The sequence below is a fragment of the Lepisosteus platostomus genome, chromosome 13, assembly GCF_059453375.1.
Source record: "Lepisosteus platostomus isolate fLepPlt1 chromosome 13, fLepPlt1.hap1, whole genome shotgun sequence".
Classification (NCBI taxonomy): domain Eukaryota; kingdom Metazoa; phylum Chordata; class Actinopteri; order Semionotiformes; family Lepisosteidae; genus Lepisosteus; species Lepisosteus platostomus.
The window spans coordinates 32939283-32961094 of NC_142623.1; positions in this window are offsets into that span (position 1 = coordinate 32939283).

Below are 21812 nucleotides of genomic sequence, written 5' to 3' on the forward strand. Positions count from 1 at the left end.
GCTATGGGTGAAGCATTAGTGCCCTCAGTTTTGTATGGACTTGACCACACTGTTCAAAACAAAATATAATATCTGTGTCAAACCAGGTTTTTCAGTTAAACACAACATGAGTGAAATAGCCAGGAGGCATAAAATGAAAATTTAATGGAACCACAGTGGAAATTGTCTAGGAATTTTGAAGTGAACTTCCAGGTGATGTTGTGGATATTGAATCAGTGGGAATAACGCAGAAAAAGTTCAAATGATGTTCTTGTGTAGTTAAGATAACAATAACATGGGCAAGACTGCAATATCTTCTTCATCATGGCTTTTCTTATATTGTTACTTTTCAAAGGAGAAAGGAGAAACGCTAAATAAACTAGTTTAATAATGGCTCTCTTAGAAATTTAGTTTTTTTATGTGAGAAACTGAGTGGGTTGTAAACACCCTCCTTTCAGATTCATTATTAAGATGGATTGTAGCTCAAAGAATGTCCACAACAACAACAAAAAGCTCAGAAGGTTATCGTCTATCTTTTTCCAGTTAATGCCGCTTAAAGCATTTCTCCCCCTAAAACACCAGGATTCTAGAAACATCTGTTAAAGGATTTATAACATATAATGAAACTTTCTCTTATACTCTTCTATTTGGTATCGTAAAATAGCTGAAAAGACACTGTTTTAAAGACAATGTAGATAGAAATGCATATAACAGAACGTAAAACATAATAGAAATATAATAGAACAAAAAAAGATAGGATACTTAGGCCAATCGTCAGTGATATACAGTACATATTACTTGGTGATATCAAACCATTAACCTTTTAAAAAGGAAATGTTATGCTTAAAATAACGTAAAAGTTTTGCTCATCTCCTGGAAACTTGTTTTTTTTCTAAACAAAACAAAATATTTTTGTCTTCGAGTCATCATATAATCTTCTGTTCTTAAAACATGGTTCTTGAATCAAGAGAGACTTTTAAAACTTTTAAAAAGATTGCAGCAGTAGTCTGAGGCTGACCTGTCGCCGTTTCAAAGAAAGAACAGTTTTACAATGTCAGTGAAGTCGTTTACATTTTTTTTTACACTCTAACATTTCTCCGTAGCATGGTTGAGCTTTTGGAGGGATGTTGATTGACATCTACGGTGTGAAGGCAAGCAGCTGATGTCGCAGTGTGTGATATTTTCAGCAGCCTCAACAAAATACTGAATAGTGAATTTCTAAACACTATGCCAAAATATGGAGGAACATTTTTGTTTTGTCAAAGAAATTGATGATGCAAAATACAAACTTAACACCGAACTGTGCTGTTTCCACAACCTCTTACCTTTACTAGCAATGTGACAGTGTATTTGAACAACCAGACTCCTACAACATACACATATGATGTCACTCACTGCTGTGGGCCATACCATTGTTCCTGGGCTGTTGGAAGTCTGTTCAGGATTGTATGATAGCCAGAGCCTATCCCAGCAAGCAACAGGTGCAAGGCAGGGAGGGCCATCTCAAGAGGGGGGCGGGATTGGTGTCGCGGGGCCCAGGGTGGGGGGGTTCTTGTGTGTAGTGGTGGCGGCAGGGAGCAGCGTGGAGGTGATGAAATAGCTCCCTAACTGGCCTGTGCAAACAGACACACAGAACTGAACACAACTACTCATCGCCGTTGTTGGTCACGCTGTCGGTACCTTCAGGTGTCTCAATTCCAGCGTCCTCCTGGTTTTGACAACGAACCTTTAAGTGCCACAGTTGCATCCTCCCTCGTCTGCCTCCTTTTTCTTTTCTTGCGCCCACTGTAGTATTTTCCAGCCAGCAGCCATATCACTCTGCAACTCATAACTGGCAACCCACTGAACTTGAAGCTCAGCAGGTGTGAGCCTGGTCAGTACCTGGATGGGAGACTCCTGGGAAAGCTAAGCTTGCTGTTTGAAGTGGTGCTGGTGGTGCCAGTAGGGGGCGCTCACCCTCTGGTCTGTGTGGGTCCTAATGCCCCAGTAGAGTAACAGGGGCACTATACTGTAAACAGGCGCCATCCTTCGGATGAGACGTAAAACCGAGGTCCTGACTCTCTGTGGTCATTAAAAATCCCAGGGCGTCTCTCGAAAAGAGTAGGGGTGTAACCCTGGCGTCCTGGCCAAATTTCCCATTGGCTCTTACCAATCATGGCCTCCTAATAATCCCCATCTATGAACTGGCTTCATCACTCTGTTCTCCACCCCACACTGTGTGTGGTGAGCACACTGTGTACTATGGCTGCCGTCGCATCATCCAGGTGGGGCTGCACATTGGTGGTGGTGGAGGGGAGTCCCCATTACCTGTAAAGCGCTTTGAATGGAGTGTCCAGAAAAGCGCCAAATAAGTGTAAGCGATTATTATTATTTTTTAAATTTGTCCCTGTCTCTGCTTGTGTTCACCATTTTTCCACCAGCTCACCTTTTTTCCAAGCTAGTTTAATTGTGCCGCCATCACTTTAAGCTGGCATCTGACGGCCTATGATGTAGTTAGTGCGGGACAGGTGTATGTTTATATTTTTATGCGTGTGTGCTGGACCCTGGGTGGCCACCCCCTTCGCCCCCCCTTTGAGACGCCCCCGAAGGCAGGACTCATCCTGACTTGGACATCAGCCCATCACAGGACAGACACACACAGACTCAGAACTGGGTCCATTTTCCCAGAAGCCGATTAACCTACAAGAATGTCTTTAGACTGTGGGAGGAAACCAGAGCACCTAGAGTTAACTCACATAAACACGGGGAGAACATTCAAATTCAACACAGATAGCACCCTAAGTCTGGAATTGAACCCCGAGTCCCAGTGTGCCACTGTGCCCTGTGGCTGGCGGAAGTCTCACATTTTAAACATTCCTTGAAAGCAAGAGAAAATCCGCAGGTTACAAAATAGACTCTCGGTTAGGAACCCAGAATAGTATTGTTTCTAATAAAGTCACAGGTTTATTCTACAATTCTGAATTCAACACACATCGTTTTAATTAACAGGAAACAAAATGATTCCATCTTAAGTATTAGCTTCTGAATTACAGGAACATCTCAGGCTTCACAGGCCTGACTGGAAAAAGGATAATGATAGTTTCCTCAATTAATTGTTGACTTATTTTCATTTTCTTCCAGGGCTCTCTCGAACAGGTATATCAGAGAACTAAAGCATATAATTATGTGCATATAGGCAGATAAACACTTGAACTTTACTCTCAGTTTACTATAGTCCTGAACTCTCTGTGAAACATTTTGTTCTTTACTCATTATAGCTAATAACAGATTGAGACGTTTAAGAAGCTGACATAGAGCTAGTGTTTAAGATTAATGCTTCAGTAGTACTTTTTCTCCCACTAGTACACATTTAATAAATGGATTAGCCATAAACACACTATGTGCAAGCATTTGTTCTTAATCCTGTTAAGAATGAGACTGTATAGGTTCATACAGATAAGCTACCAGCTCAGCAAATAGTATTTGTGTGAGAAGAACTTTTCTTCCGGAAAACATCTGTTTTCCTACAATATACAGCATAAACAATTTTCGGCAGTACCTGTGGGTGGCTCACGACTCTCCCTGCCCTGCTTGTTTATCAGAGAATAAACTGATGCATTCGGAAAAGTTTACTTCAAAAAACTTTAAGCACAGTATCTTTAGAATTTCATTTCAATAAAGGCCGTTTAAGTTATCCTGTATTTGTAATCTTATACATATTAATCTTCCTCTTTTTGCAATCTCAGTTATTTAAGCCTTATGTATCCATAATTGATAGACAAACCAAAAAATAACATACCATATAAGGGGTCACTCATGTCTATAGTTAACATAATCACTAGCAGGTGATCGTCTACACAAATACATCCCATTCTCCTTTTCTTGAGATTTACAGCAATGTCTAATAAGTTTGAAGAGACCGGAAACAGACAGTTGACTTATTAAGAGAAAGAATCTGAATAACTGTGTGCCTGGCACATTCTGATCTAATAGTTTATTTTTCGCATTTATTTCCAGGTCTCTCTAGAACAGGTGCATCAGAGCACTTGTTAAACATTCAGTCTGAAGCTTCAAACATACCTGACAATCATTTTCATAACTGTTTGAGGTATAGTTACAAAAACTGGATATAACAGTAGGAAGTAATAGAACTTGTGACATGTCCCATTTTTCTGTAAAATAAGCACATTCTTTGGGAATCAGTTTTATATCAATGTTAATTTTGTTCAGCCAGTCTCAAGTATTCTTGCAGAGCATATGCATAAGTTGAACTGTTTTTTCTCCCTTTCTAAGGTTATCCCATTGCCATTCAGAAGATGTAGAGTTAGGTGTCCGGTGAGACCAGATTATCAGTTCACAAACCTGCTGTTCATCGGGGATTTAATTAATTTAGGGTGAGTCTAAATGTGTGTTCATGCATATTGCTAATAGTGAAGAGTTTCTTTAACACGAGTCCTTGTCTGTGTGCATGAAAAATTCAAGGATTTTTTTATCCTATATTTTCAGCACTTGAAAAACAGTATAACACCACGTTAATACTAAGAGAAACAGCAAAGCATCATGAAGTGTTACAAACCAATTGATGTGATAAATGAGGCGTGGATAGGGTAAAGTGTGCACAGAGAAATGAATGTTGTTTTCTGAAAGGAATTTACTACTTAAGCTAGTCTTTTATGGCATTAGTCTGTAATGTCTCACTGTGAAGCGTGCAGCATTTTAGATTTGCTGAAATAGCCTGGTGATACTGACAGAGCTACTGTTTGAAAAGTCATTGTTTTGTGAACTCAACACTGCATCTTACACAGGGATAAGATGCCTGCTTTATTGTCCTTGAGAAAACCCCCCCACGCCTCTGAGGAAATCTCTGTGGTTAATGGAATATGACATGTAAAACCTCTCGTCTCCCAAATGCGACAGCACCACTTAGGAAGGGCAGTTTTGTGTGACTATAATTGTGATTTGATACTGAGAGCAGTGACGACTATAAAGCATGATGGAATTGTGGGTTGAAAACTTTGTTTTTTTAGTGAAGAATTGTGATCCTTCGTGAAGGTTGAACAGGGGTTTGCTGGCCATGTTTTCAGCCCGACAGCTTGACAATCAGCAGTCAGGAGAAAATAAAAAGGGATCAAAGGTTTGCTTAGACTTTACTTCTACAGCGGTGATACAAATTGCCCATGATAAAAAATATTCTAAAAAGGCAATCAGTACGATTTTATTCTTTTTTTTCCACCTCTGTTTCGCATTTCAGCTGGTGGTTCCCACTTCAAATCATGCTGTCAAAGAGGTGTTCCTAGGGAGAAGGCTTGAGACAGTAGTCAAAAGAATGCCTCTTCAGCTGATTGCAAAGTGCTCTTTCCTTGTACTAACCAAATAAAACACATCATTACAATCTGCACTCTCCTCACTTCTCCATCTACACAGTATATACACTACTGTGTACTGTATATGCACGGTACGCATTTGTGTATAAATCCAGGTACAGGGAGAAAAGAAAATGCAAATTGCAAGCATCTGTCCGTAGTCCCCTAAATTTTTGCAACACGAGATAGACACCATTGGATTTGTTAAAAACAGTAACATGCCCCTTGCATTTAGTCTTCCAATTGGTAGAAGCTCTCTGAGATCCTCTGGGGCTCACTGCCCCAAAGTTGCTTTAGACCGTGTGACAACGTGAGGATGCATACAGTAACAATTTGTAGTTATATATTGTACTGTATGTAGGTGTCTTCACTTTGGGTTTTGTTTTTCCCACACAACTTAAAAAAAAAAATCTGTATATATTTAATCCCTGCCATATTCAGTACCCCCATCTACAGTCTCCTCTCATTGTGTCTTTTCATTGTGTATATCTTGTGTATTTGTTTTTGCTTGTTGTCATTCTGTCAAGCACTTTGAGAAGCCATCCTTAAAGGCAATATATACAATCAAGTTTATTATTATTATTAATTATTATAATCTTGAAATAGTGGTTTAAATATAATATAGACATTGTACAACTGGAGATTTCATACACTCCGATAACTTAGGAGACTTATTGCTAGCCTGGTGTTGAATGTACATTTAATTATTATACCTATGTATAGAATTATCCCTGGAAGACATTAAAGAGCAATTGAATCTCACAGCAAACTCTGTATACATAATATCACCAGACGTCTCCATTGAACTAATTCCTCATAAAGTTCAGACCATCCGTGTACTTTTAATTTTAATTGGCAGTGTATCCATTCATTTTCGAACCACTTCATCCAGTTCCAGGGACACAGGATACATCCTGGATGGGATGCCAGTCCATCTCAGGGCAGCCACAGACTCACCAGGGCCAATTTTCCCAGAAACCAACCAGTATGTCTTTGGACTCCAGGAGAGAACTGGAGCCCCCAGAGGAATCCCATGTGAGCAAGGAGAACATGCAAACTCCTCACAGACAGCACCCTAGGAATTCAACCGCCGCGTCCAGCGCCGCGAGGCAGTGATGCTAGCCACTGCACCGCCTGCGGCCCATGAGGGCTGTATTTTCCTTCCTATTCATTCAGAACACATGTGCGTACAATGTACAATAAGTACAAATGAAAGTGTTCACTTCTTAAAGAAGCTCTGTGTTAAAACAAAAGAAAAGTTCTGTCTCCTGTCTATAAGCTCGCCCTTTGTGACTGAAGTTCAAAAAAGTTCAGATGCCGTGAGGATTGATGAAATGTTTTCTCCAACAAAGTTATTCCCAATTTGGTAAAGCCTTTTTATTAAAAGGCATATACAATATTTCTCCTCATCAGTAAAAAAAAAATTGCTTGGGAGTTGGCATAATAGCCTGTGGAGTCTGTGGAGTGCAGATTGGTTGGAGCATTAGGGGCAAGTGTACTTCTAATGGCTGTGGTACATTTATCTTGTCCTGCGGCCCTTTGAGACCAATTATTAAAGCCAGTGGAGCCTGACAGAATGATTTTATGCATCACATGAAGAATGAGCAGAAGGTTTGGGAAATGATTTGCTGAAATGACACACAGCTGGCTTTAACAAATGTACAGCATCTTATTCCATTTATATGTGGGGATTTAGAAGGAACAGAAACCTCCTGAGATTTTTTTTTTCTCCACTTAAGAATTACTTATTCTCATACATATCTCATTCCTCTCTATTTTATGGATTTGCCCCCCCAAAAAGTAGTAATGGGAAGGCCCAAGCCCAAACATGGTGCCAAAGGAAATGAATTTCAACTTCAACAATAGCAAAAGACTTTGGCCACTGCAGAGCAGGATATTTGCATGATGAGTTTCTTGTTTCGGCGCACAGTGCAGACGATTGTCAGACTCTGCGCCGCCTTCTGACAAGGTGATTATTCTCATCAATCTTCTTTGTTAGTAAAAAAAAAAACCCAACTCATTCTCATTGAGCTGCAAAAAGAAAATATCAGCGTTAATGTTATGAGGGCTCCAGAAAACTTTCTTGCTTTGTAAGTTCTGAAAGACCCCAAAAATGTGCAATTAAGAGTCTCAGATCATCTTGAACTCAAATGCTGAAGTAATGAAAAGCTGAGGCCACTTCTTGTCCTCCTGCTTGATTACAGGAGAGGTTATAGAGATTTCTTCTCCCAGTAGTCAAGCTGCCTGAAGAATTAAGCGTTGTTTTAGTTGTAACCTCATGAGTTATTGATTTAATTGACATACATTGTCGTCATGTTTACATTTTTAGGTGTACTATGAAACCTCCTGGGCTGTGGTACCCCAGGAATAGTCTGACTGATTGAAACTCACAGGTACATACTGCAAGGAAAGGACTGCAACTGTAAGAACCTGCTCAGGATAGAATCTCTAAAATATCGAGTCATCCTTGTTATCTGGATTTTAATGGGAAAAGTATGATGTGATTCATGCTGTTGTTCTGGATTATGCCCCTCCACTCCCTTGCCGTTTCTCCAGCCTGGCGTAAATCAATTGTTCAAGTGCCTTACACACTGGATGAGTTAGGACATTTGCAAAGTTTGCAAGTGTGCAACAAAAAATCTCCGTCATCTCATAAATTTGTGTTTGAGCCAGAGCCTTTTCATATACAGCAGAAGAATAACAGGCGACAAAAAAAAAACGTTTTCACAGTAGATAATTATGTTACGATCCCTCAGTTTTGGCTCTGTTTAGATGAATTTTGTTTTTGGGAACAGTATTTTCTTCTAAGTTAAATTTCTATATAAAAATTCTTAGAGCTCTGTTAAGGACAAATTGTAAGGAGGACATGTTTAAAGCACTAATATATCCATCCATTACCCACAGCTGTTTCATCCCGAGCCTAAACTCAGCCTGAGAAAGTGGACAAGGCTACCCCTGACTGGGACAACCAGTCCAGCGTAGGATACTGTCTTTGCAGGGTGAGAAGAAAGTGAGGTAAAGTTGTTGTACATCGGAACACAGCGGGAAAACTCCTTGCATGAGGGAAAAGTTTAAAAAATAGTACAGATCCCTGTATTATTCAAGTGGGCGGCCTGGTGGTGCAGTGCTTAAGATAAGATCTCTTTATTAGCCGTATACAATTTCTTGTATTAGGAATTTGTCTTTTCGCATACTCCAGCTTGCTCTCCATGAGACACACAGACAGGGAGAGAAGCTGGGGGTCAGAGCGCAGGGTCAGTCATTTATACGGCGCCCCTGGAGCACTTGGGGTTAAGGGCCTTGCTCAGGGGCCCAACGGGGTAGGATTCCTCTGCCGGCCGCAGGATACGAACCGGCAACTCTCCAGCCACAGGCGCAAATCCTGAGCCACAGAGCCTGCGCTCTGCCTTGCGGCGCTGTGGCTCTGGATTCAGTTCCAGACCTGGGGTGCTGTCTGTGTGGAGGTTGTAATTTCTTCCTCATGTTCGCATGGGTTTCCTCCAGCTGCTCCTCTTTCCTCCCGGAGTCTGAAGATGTACTGCTGAACCGTTAATTGGCTTTTGGGAAAAAGTGTCCCTGGTGTGAGAGCATATGGCTGTGTGTGTGCCCTGTGATGGACTGGCGTCCCGTCCAGGGTGTACCCTGCCTTGTGCCCACTGCTTGCTCTCCCGCGATCCTGAATTGGAAGAAGCGGTTAGAAAATGGATGGATGGACGATTAAAATATGTTAGTCATTAAATCAATAATTAAAACATTGTGTTAATGTGCCTCATGAGAAACTAATACAGGTCTCTTCTACTTTATATGATCCCAGTGACCATACTCTATAGATCCTGAACTCCTATTCTGCTTCAAGGAGGTGAGAGTTTAAATGGTGTACATATGGAAAATTCTGATTGATTCCTTATGTGAATTATGACAGGGTGATATTGGTAGGATCGGTATTTTAGCTATTTTTGTTATGAGGTTACACCTTATAATTTCCAGATCATAATGCAGGAGCAATGCACCAGTTTATTCCCTTGAACTGAAAGATATTCATGCACCTTAAAACTAGGAACCATCTTACACATTTATACCGTATATGCAGCAGCCACTGGCCGTATCTAAACAGTTCTTCTCAAACCGTCTGGAAAGATACAAGGTTTTATTTATCTCCAGAATATTGGTTTCCCTAGAGGATTAATGTTGTATGCTCCTTGTAAATAAACCTGTTCCAATATGTCAGGCCTTTAAGAAGAAATATCATAAGAGAATCTCCTGTCAGTGAAGTATGACTGCATTTTTAAATGTCAGAATAATGTCACATACACAGCTCACTTTTGTACATATGAAACAATATTAATGCAATCTATTATACTGTATGTTTTATACTGCGTGTAACATACTGTATGCTTTACTTATAACAAGAAAACAAATAATTAGGAGGTTCTGATTTACTCTAGTAATCCGTGTCAAAATGACAAAAGTGTCTGGTTGAGAATAACAGAAGCATGCTTATTTTAATTTATACATAGTGATTATATATACCACGAAAGAGCCATAACAGTCCTATCCACAAGGTATTGGTTGTGATTTGGGCTTCTGGGCCATATTGAAACTCTCAGTGAGTTTACCTCACTTTCTTCTCACCCTGCAAAGACAGTAGTTCAGTGAAAGAGTGAAACTCACAGAGTTCAGTAAATGCTGTTTGACTGTCCAGGATGGGCCTGTCTATATTCTAATGGTCATTTGTCTCAGGCAGGCAGACATCCTGTTATAGATGGAGTTGCAGTGCACACCAAAGATTGGAGAAGATCACTCATATGTCACCGCCTCGCCTACTGAATACAAAGCCCATTACAGTAAGGGCAATGCCTGGGTCTCTGCACAGATCCTTATGGAAAAACAAACCTCTATGCTGCAACACCTGGACTGCTGATTTTTTTCACAGAATTGTCCAAAAGCTGCTTTGCACAAGCCAGGGGACAGCTCAAAAAATGAGGTACTCACTCCTATTTTGCCACATGTGCTGTACATGGTTCCATAACATGCAGGCTTTTCTCTGCTCTCGCTTATATTGAGCTTTTCCACATGTACAGCGTACACCACCCACATAGTCAAACAGGAATGACTCACACACACAAAGACGCACAACAAAACATGCCTTTTCCACCCTCCAAACTGATATTTGCTAATGTAAATGAAGTAGTTTTCCTTTTGAGATAAATAAAAAACAGATGTTCTAGCAGTTGTCTTTTAATACTCCTGCATTCCTGGTTAACCACATAGAGTGTTTTTAATGTGAATGCTTACGAAGACAGCACTGCCTGTTAATACTGTGTTTAATGTGGGCAAATGAAATGTACTAATCAACTGTGAGCCTGTTTTTATTAATGATGAGCCAATTCCCCTTTTAAATCCTCCCAGCGTTCCTTTTGCCAGTTCCTCACTATAATAGAAAGAAACTGGCTAGAGGGCACGGCCAAGAATGTTGTTTCCTTTTTGGCTTTTGCCATTTTTTTGGCTGCTGTGTAAGTACGGTATCAGCCTTTTCTTAGGTTATGTTTTTCATTTCTCTTCTAAGGGTGCAGTGCTGTTGCCATGGTAATGCTATTATCAGCAAGTGCAAAAACCCGACCACAGAGATAATGCAAGCCAGCACAGTCTTGGGGGACAGAGGGAAATACACAAAAAAAAAGTACTGATTGTGTGCACAGATGTTTCTAAATGGCCCGTTCATAATGCATTTCAATTTGCCAAAGTACAACATGAGAAATATTTTTGAAAAAATCTTCTGGGAATTTTATGGCTGACTTTGTAGCTCTCCTTCTGATTTTACTTGCTTAGATGCATAGCGAGAAAAAAACGCAAGAGAGATCAGTGCTCGACTGAAAGGTCTGTTCGAGAGTTGGATTATGTTTTGTATGCTAGATTTCTGTTAGGAGGTTGTAGAAAAGACTTCATGGCTTAGGGTGCCTACTGGGAGAATACAGGAAGTGGTTTTTAATTGTTTAATTAAAATTTCTCAGGTACTGCACTGCACTGGATGACACAGTGGAAGAACAGAACCATCAAGGCAAAAGGAATCATCAAAGTCAGCAATCACCAAAATGATCAAAGCACGCATTCAGTTAAAAAGCATCTTTGTAATCAATTAACATTTTCTCATCCCTTCCAGCAGATCAACATAACTAATGTTAGAAATGTGAGCAGGCCATTCAGTCTGTACAGTATAGCATGCTTGATTGCTAGCAACCAATTAATCCAAAGATCTCAACCAGACACTCCTATAAAGAAGCCAGTTTAAAAGCTTTAACAACATAGCTGGGAAACGTGTTCCACTTGTAATATGGTGACCAAAATTGTACATGATATTCTAAATGAGGTCATACTATTGCACGGCTCAATTTTGACATACCTTAACATCAGCATGTCATTTTAGGAAGAGATCCTTAGATTTAAATTCTGTGCTTTTAGCAATATATCTTGATGTTGCCTTTTCTCTTATTTATTCGTTGAAAGGAAGATGTAGGTGTTATGTTAACATAAACAATGACTGAGTTTTTCCTACTTACGCATAACACTTGGCACTTGTCTATATAGAATGTTGTCTGCCAGACGTTTGCCTGTCTTAACTTTTTATTTTTTGTTTTTAATTTACCCACTTCCTACCCAATATTTCTTTCTCATCCTTTTACTTCCTGGTCACTCTTGCTTGCATTTTGCAAGTGTGGTGTTGACGTTCCTCACACTTACAAGTTTATCATCTCTATAATATGCTACTGAGTGTCTTTCCTTACCTCCTCTATCACATTTAGTGCCAGACCTGTACTTCCCGGCTGTTCATCAGAACCCCACAGTGCAGTGCTGAATTATTTCTGTCATAGAAATCCAGGGGCCTTGGTGTCTTGTACCTGCACAGGAATGCTACTGTACTGTATAATACACTAGAAACACACACACACACACACACACACACACACACACACACACACACACACACACACAAAATACTGACAGCTTTTCCCATGTGTCCCAACACTCCCCGAGCAACTGCTGTATACAAGCTCATTAAGGAAATAATTGCATCACCACAATTTGGACACAGTGATTTAATCACTCTCATTTTGTAGATCTTATCATATATCTGATCATATATATATATATTTCCCTGAATGAGGGAAATCTGAGACAATAAGAAAGGTCCAAACTAGGGGAGGGGATTCATGTTTTGCATTAATTTAAATGTATATGAAGTAAGACTATAATCCCCTGGCTGTGTTGTTTGCATTTTGCATGAAACAATACCTTAAGCGTCATGTAAGGACATGAGTTGTTTACCATTTATCCTGTAAAAACAAGAAATTGTGTCCAAACCCCAGATCAATTAAAGGGATGCCAAAAAATGTATCATCAATGATGACTGGGGTCCGAGCTGGGAAAAAGTGGCGTAGTTTGAGCATTGTTTGGTTCTTGTTTTTCATGTGAAGGGAAACTGAGGTTCTCTTCTGATTTAGGTTTCGTCTAGTTCCTTGGACCTGCTTGTACTGCGGGTTTCTGAAAGGCAGTGTTGTCTAGGAAGATGCATTTGCCAGAACTCAAAGTGTCATTTTGAATAATCGGCTTTAAATGCTCTAAAGGATCTGCATGTACTCTTCAGCATTTATTGTATCCTTGATAAAGTGTAGGCGACAAAATCCTTGGATTGAGATGCATTCTTAAATGAGCTGATAAAACTAAATTGCAGGTAGCACAGTACTTGTAACTACAAAAGGTGGTTTACACAGCTGTGTTAATATTTTTATTAGTTCCTTCCAGTTTTGACTTTTACTTCAAAAAACACACATTGCTGCCAATCTTCAGGTACGATGGCCACAGCAAACATTTAAAACAGACAACACAATACTGCCTTTACAATATGAACAATGCTCAACTGGATTTCACCCAGTGATTATTGTTATAGTTAGAAGATGAAAAAATATAAGGCGAACACCTTTTTTCTGAAACATTGCTCTGAGAAAAAAAAGATAAAGAACAGATGCTCTTCGATTCCAAGGTCATACAAACTTGTTTCGTAAGTCAGCATGTGAACCATTACCTGTGCTTAGTTAATGCCAAGAACTATAAGACTCAGATGTCCAAAGTTTCACAGAGAATTACGGCTACTGGTAAGTGCCAAGGAGACAAGGACGTCTTGCCTTTGGCCAACAGGGATGTTTTCAAAAGCCAGTACTATGTTCATGTGGAATGTGAAGTTTCTTATTCTAATCTCCTTAACTTCTGCCTGTTCAAAAGTTAAGTAGTTTCACTTCAATCAATTACACCTATCTGGGTCTGGGCAGTACAGTATCCATGTAAAAAGAAAACAGAAAATCTAAGACAGCATGTTTCCACTAGAGGGAACAGATAGCTCACTGGATCCTCACTAACCTCAAACAAATCATTAAGGCTTTTTGCTGCTCAGACCTTTGGGAACAGAGCTCTGGAAGTATTTTCAGTATTGCACATGAACCACATCACACACAGCACAATTACACGACAAGTGTAAATTGTTTTGAAAATGAAATGGTTCAGGGCAGGTTTTCTGTTCAAGAACCCAACAAAAAAATGTGGGTACGATAAAAAACAATTTAAAAATCAGATGTGTGTAGGTGAGGTCATCTTATGAGGGATTTTTTTTGAATAAACTGCACATTTTTCTGTTTTCCAATCTTCAGTTGAATTGCATTCTTGGGTGCCTATAGTCATACAAGTGCAGATATGTAAGCGAGCGATTAGTGATTTCCGTATCGCACAGTTAATGGGTTTTGTAGTATTTGAGAAATCACTGTGACAACAAAACAGCATCCTAAATAGCTGATTTCTGTAAATCACAGAGAATGTAGAAGTGTCTAAGCTTGCAGGCCACTACGATGAGGCATCAAACTTTTCAGAGCTTCAAAAAATAATCAGCTCCCTCTAATTAGGCAGGGGGTTTGGCTAATATAGCAAACTTAAGAACATGGGAGGTTTGAGGAAAGGCTGCAGTAGAAAGCCATGGTGACAGAAAAAACAGCAAATATTTTTTGTTCTGGACTCTCGTTGCTCGAGGTGCAGCGCTGTGCTGGTCCTGTGCTTCTAGGCACAAGTCCGGGCCTCAGCCGGGGCATGTGGGATATCTCGGTCAGCCTTCGTCAAGAAGCGGGTTTGTCACCACTACAGTTTGTCTGCAGATCCCACAGCCCTTCCAGCTGTCAGGAAAGCCCAGTGTGGACGTGGGGGGAGGGGAGGGGTTTCCTATAGTGTGAGTGGGGTGGGGGGATCCTGTTCATGCGACAGCATCTCACAGGAGTGTGGTCCCAGCTTGGTCTTCGAAGCCTTTAAAAGTTCTCTGCATTGCAAGCATGGCAAACTAAAAGCGTCATTCGGTATTATAATCGCCAGCTGAAACATTAAAGAAGAGATACCATGTTTTAGCTTTCCTAGTGATCTATTTTCTGACTAAACAAGCAAGTTTTATTTCATAATACAATTCCCCGTTTGCTTATTTGGTGGAGAACAGAAAGCAATGCACTACATTGTAACATATATGTACAGTATCTATGAGGTATGTATACTGTCTATACATATGAGGTACTAATGATGGCACAAATGACAATTTAATTGACAAAATGACGAAATTACAGGTATTATTGAAATATTAACCAGAATGCGATTTAATAAGTAGAAATCGGTGCCCTCGTGGTTTCATGTGACATTTAATTCTGTTCAGAATTTAAAAGTGGAGTCCGTTAGAATTAGTGATCAAATCACATTAAGGAAAGAGGATATGTATTTTTCCATCTTTACATGAAAGATATGCAAACATCATCTAGTGTTTCAAGGAACACATGCATCTATTTTTTGTTGCAGATATAATAATAAAATAATAAAAATAATAATGATAATTGCTTACACTTATACAGCACTTTTCTGGACACTCCACTCAAAGCGCTTTACAGGTAATGGGGACTCCCCTCCACCACCACCAGTGTGCAGCTCCACCTGGATGATGCAACAGCAGCCGTAGTGAACCAGTACACTCACCACACACCAGCTATCAGTAGGGAGGAGAACATAGTGATGACACCACTTCATAGATTGGCATTATTTGGAGGCCAGGTGAAATTTGGCCTGGACATTGTGGTAACACCCCTACTCTTTTTGAGAAATGCCCTGGGATTTTTAATAAGCACAGAGAGTCAGGACCTTAGTTTTACTTCTCATCCGAAGGACGGCGCCTTTTACAGTATAGTGTCCCCGTCACTATATTGGGGCATTAGGATCCCCACAGACCCCAGAGTGAGTGCCATCTTCTCGCCTCACTATCACCACTTCCAGCAGCAATCCTAGATTTCCCAGGAGTCTCCCATCCAGGTTCTGGCTAGGCTCACACCTGCTGAGCTTCAGTGGGCTGCCAGTTGCAAGTTGCAGTGTGATATGACTGTACATATATATATGTTCTTCTGAAAACACTGTAATGAAAATCAGTAGCTTGTGAAACAAATTTTAAAAACCTCGCAGAAACTGGGAGATACTGAAGAGATGATATGAGAAGGTGAGAAATGTTATACGTGAAAAAATGCCACTGGGCCCTTCTTATCTCAGTTTCTCCAGATACAAAAATCCCATGAACACACTAATTACAGGACACTGTTGCGTCAGCTTCAGAAAAGTTTAGAACATTGAGTCCTGATTCCTACACTTGTTCCTTAAGAACTGTAAGTGGACATGAGTCTCCTGGGATTACTTACAGCAGTCCCCCATACATCTAGGTAAGCTGTATACAGTATATAAGGATCAAATGGGGTAAACTACTGGATCTTACTCAAGGTACAAAAGCAGATCCACAGAACCCAGAGCTCACTAGTAATAGGACCAGAGATTTATCCACTGCACTATGCTGTCCACATATATTTACAGTAATGAATATTATAATAATGTAACGAGTCCTATAATTCTGCTTCACTTATATAAAGTCAAGACTTTCAGTCAAAGACAGCTGTTTAATTGTATGTTCTCCCCATGTTTGTATGGATTTCCTCCGGGTGCTCCAGCTTCCTCCCACAGTCCAACCACATGCTGGTACAGTAGGTTAATTGGCTTCTGGGAAAATTGGCCCTGTTGTGATGGTTTGTGCTTGTGTCTGTGTTTGTCTACCCTGCTGTGAACTGGGTCCAGGGTTTATCCTGTCTTGCACCTGTTGCTTGCCAAGATAGGCTCTGACCTCTGGCCAAGATAGGCTCTGGCCTCCCCCTGAACTGTATGAAGCAGTTAGAAAATGGATGAAAATGATATTTAGTATATATTTACAGTAAAAACATGAATCAAGGGCAGTCAAGGGTGCTGTGTCACAGCTCTTGGGAGCTGGGTTTGATTCTGGAGTGGGATGCCTTCTCCTTGGGCTTTTTAGATTCTACCCATTGGTTTTATTCAAATACTCCTGTTTTTGTACACTCTGCTGTAAGTAAAATGGTGTGTCTGAATTGTCCTTTTGTTTTTTTTGTCCCTGCAATGGACTGGTATTCTCTCCAGTAATCCACCTTCCACCCTTGGCATCAAGGATAGTCTCTGGTCAGAGCGAAGATCCAGCTGTCTCCCTATGTTTCCAGGATAGGCTCTGGGCTGTCACGACCCTTAATGGGAAAAAGTTACTTTCCGATATCATATGGAGGAATAAATAGAGGAGGAGGGATGGCAGGACTAGGGAGATTAAAAATGCACAGTCTTCAACTTTTAAACTTTTAAAAAAAGGGTTAATTAGCTATGATGACAGTGTAACTGAACTCATCCCTCTGGAGCGACATCTATTTTTGCTTCAGCCCACCAGAACATAAAACCAAACAAACCATGTATTGCACGAGACAGCTACACATGCACTTGCATAATTGAATTTTATAATAAAGGGTTGACAGTTCAGAGCTGCATGAAATAGCAATCACTACAATCACTTGAGGAAGTATTCGATCTATTGCAGTCTTTTCTCATCTACGATAAAATGCCTAATTTTAGAGATTTAAGACATTGGTCATTTCCTTTTCCTGATCTCTCAGAGACTGTGCTGCATACAAAAACGTTGATGCTGAAAAATACCACACATATCCTTTTAACCATGTTTAAGGAATTTTCCTTGATCCTGTGCTACAGCTGTACCATTGATAGCAGGTTCTGCTTATCTTTATTTTAAAATGAGCCCCCAAACAGGCTGCCCTCTAAGGATCCCTTCATTCATGATGGATATTGAAGCACATACTCCCTTTGTGCTCCCACAGGCTGCTTTTTAAGGTTATCTGTGTCATCCAAATGTGATAACGCAAACTTAGATATGAGTCTTGTATTTGATAACTCCGTGGCTTTTTCCAATTATAAAAATTCACGTTGATGAAAAAGTACTGACTGAGGTCAAATACCAGCGACAATGCCTGCTCTGTTGCCTTGAATAATTTGATTGTGCCAGGAAAGTGTTTCTTTAAGTCTGACAGCGTACTAATCAAATTAAAATGAGAACGTCTTGCAGTGTGTCAGAGTTACGTACATTGGTCTGATTTGATTTTCAGTTGAATTCACTTTCATTTGAACTTAAGCAAAGTTAAACATCCAAGGAAGTTGTCTAGCAAATGTTGTTTATCCTTCTAGCAGCTTAATGACTCAAAGGCCTGCTCATGAGTCTTAAGTTTTTCCAGTAACTCGGCATGCACAGTTTAACTCAACAGTTTGTATCATATTAACCCAAGCCTTTTTGTAAAGAAACATTTACTGTTTTCAAATTCGGTTTGACATAATGTCTGTTTATATCTCCAGATCAATTTGTACCAGTTAAACAATGTTCAATTCTTTCATATGACCCATATGTGTCTAATGTTCCTGAGAGTGGTGGTATCATTCAGAATAACACATTAATTCAAGATGTTGGGACAGGAAAAAACAAGAAAAACTAAACAAATTGCTGGAATACAGGATTGTTTTATTTCTCACTGTCTTTTCTTCTTATTTATAATTGCACAGATTAAGAGAGGTCAGCAGCACACACTCTGTTTGGCCATTGGGAAAAAAGGGGTCAGTTAAGTCTAATGTGACCCTCCCAGTAAAATTATAGTCTCAACAAGATCAGATCATGAATAAAACACTGAACTCTTCATTACTTTAGTAACCAGACATGCATTGGAATGTCCCCATTGTAATAGATGTGTCATTTAGGAGCCTTCATGCTTTCTGTGTGTCACATATCATCACAGTCTAAGGTATAAACCTCATTTTAAAAACCTTTCTAAATACTCCTGGACACACTCATTTCCCCTACTAAACCAGTCATGTTTTCCACATTTTTAATGGGAATTGATTTCGGCACCTCTTGAATTTCAAGTCTTTATCACAGACTCCCAGGAAAATAGCCTTAGAATCATACCGCTATTAGTCTCCTAGCAACACAACCCAATGAACATGTTATCAGTCTCATATCAGTATGAAGCCTAAATTTCACTTGTCAGTGCTGGTTTTCATCCCTGTTGACAAACTGGCAAAAAAGCTATGTTTGCTTTTCTGTTTACATATGGTTATGGTTCTAGGTTACAAATGAAGGACAGAAAGTTAATTATTGAAAGACCTCCAGTGCAATAAGAAGAAACTAGCAATATTTCTGTAAACAATGATCATTACAATTTCCCTGTGATAAGCTCAGTATCAGAAAATAGACAGCATTCTTCATTAATTTTACACTCCAGAATATGTTTGGACAGAATATTTAAAAATGATAGAAACTTTTTGAAAGATGAAAAATGCTGTATCATTTTTTAAAGGTATTCATCACTGCTAAACGCACTGTTTACAGTTAAGAGTTTCTTCTAAGTGCATTCTTTTATGTTATAATTAAAGTGTGGTAGAGGCTAATACATGTATATTTCACAATGGAAACTTTGAATAATAACAGAACACTCTGGAGATGCAGTTAGAGGCAAAGTAAGAAGGTACCCCCTTCATTAATGAAAACATTGGTTAGTCTTCAAAAGCAAACCAATTTGATCTATACTAATTGGCAAGGCAAGATCAAAAGACAGGAGAACAAATTAACAAAATCCATACTGAAAGAAAATAATTCAAAGCAAACAACCTGGATGATTCTAAGGCAATGAATATGGGCTCCTAATGTCTTAGTTAAAAGGGATATTTAAATAATAATCAATAATTAAGAAAAATAGAATAATTAGCAATCAAAAGATAGAACATAAATATAATAATGATTGTATAATAAGCATATATTATAATAAGCCATATAAAAAGCATGAAATTGAGCAGGTTCTGATACAAGATATTAAAGTAGCAAATGTGCTGTGAGATCCACACTCAATACAATTTTCTAGTGTTGTGTGTTGTAGCCAAATGTGTTGGCTCAACAGATACAAAGCCTAATGGGTGTTTTTTTTTCAGAGAATAAGGAATTTAGATCGATATTTGTGGCTGAAAATTTCTGAACTTTACTCACTCATCAGTTCTCAAAACACCTTCCTTCTGGCCCTTCTCTTTACAGAAAGGCCCTTACTTAATTGTACTGCGTCTTCTCAGCTTCTTCTGGGCTTTTTTTGCATGTCCAGTCTCCTTGCCACTTAAGGATGTCCACTTTTGTATGAGTGGGTAATTAGAAATAATGAAACAATCGGCATATTTCTGAAAGTGTACAGAGTTTCGAACTGCTCTCGGTTTAATATCTTTTTCTTTAATGAGTGTAAAAACCCAATATATATGTAAGCATAAAACTCAATTTATTGAATATACCATGGGGTTGAAACTCCCTCTCCATTCATGTTTAATTCATGGGAAATAGCTCACAAATAAATTGAGACTTTATTAAACTACAGTACGTTATGGCAGACATCAAATAACCCCCAAACTTTACTGGCAGAAGAAGTAATATGCAAGAAAAGTCAGCACTGGAACTCTGAAGGGACCAACCAAATGAGTGCATTAGGAAAAGCTCTCCAGCCTCAACAAAGAACAGAAGGAAAGTGTTCACAGGCCTAAACAAGGGAGAGGCAGGATCAGAGAGGGGAGGTCAATACTGCCTTTTGACGTTTGTGTCCATACAAAAATTCACAGGAAACAATAATAGATTCAATCCCGTTCCACAACCCCAATTTGAGACAATGTTGGAAAATGATTAACACTTAATGAGCTGATGGAGCTGTCGCACAAACACAGCAGGAAGCGATGGAATTCCCTCTGCAACTTGTAAGCCCGGTTCATGGTGAACTAAGGCTCTCCTCCGACAGATCTGGCAAGAGGAGCTCATCTCAAATGACAGTGACAAGAAGCAAGGAAGGTAGGTAGGCCAGATGGGCAGAACGACGTCCTCTCATTGGCAGCTGTTCATGAAGATCCAGCTGTCCTGGACAGAATCATCACAGGAATTCTGCCAAACCATCATATTCATCTGGAACCCCCATTGAGGGTTCAGACCCTCAAGAGCCACAACCATCATGCTTTATATAGCCTGTCAAACACAGGGGAAATCCTGGGAAAAACTCCATCTTCTCTGGGAGATGCTTCTGAGGTATGAATCATGAACTCATCCAAATCCTGTCTACTTAATGATGACATGCCTGCTGTAATCCTCACTGATGCTTTGAAGCTGTTGTCCATTGACTAATGCCACAGTGACTTCCTTCAGGGGACTCCAGTATGCAGTCAGTGGTGTAGAAATTGGCTGAACAGAACCTGACCTTGACTTGATCTTCAACATCTTTACGGAGTCAGATAAGGAGATGGGACGCACAGTAAACATTCAGAATTCACAGAGTCCCAAATGCATACTTGCGAAATGCCCCAGCTCCCCTGGTTTGGATTTCCGAGGAGACGCTGAAGAAATGTACTACACTAGCCATGCCTTGGGATTTTTCTTTTGCAGGAGGCTGATATTGAAGGTAGATAGATACTTTATTGATCCCGTGAGGGAAATTGCAGTGCAACAGCAGCTTAACACAGTCAACACAGCACTGTGTAACGAAATGATACAGTAATACAACAATACAATACATACAATACAATCAGTACAGTCAGTGAGAAGTGCACTAAGAAGAGTTGCTCACGGTCCAGAACATACAAAGAACAAACCAGAACAGTACACAAAAAGTGGTATTGCACATTATAAATATAAATATATCGCACATTTCCCTGGCATATATTGTACAGAAAACAGCTGTAAATGGGAAAAGGCAGATGTAAGCAGGGAGTTTACTGTTTAGTCCAAAAACAGGTCAGTGTCAATGTTGCCCCTGCCCAGACACAAAGTGGATGAGTTGTACAGTCTTCAAGTGGGTTTTTAAGAGTTACTCTATCAAATGATCGTTAAAATTGCACAATTGAATGTGATATGTAAAATAAACACAGCCTGCAGAAGTCTTGAGTTAAATCAAAGAATTTATTGGGATTTTGTTAACAAAAAGATTGAATATTCAGTTAGATCTTGGTGCGTAAAAGCGCATTTCATTCGGCACTGTG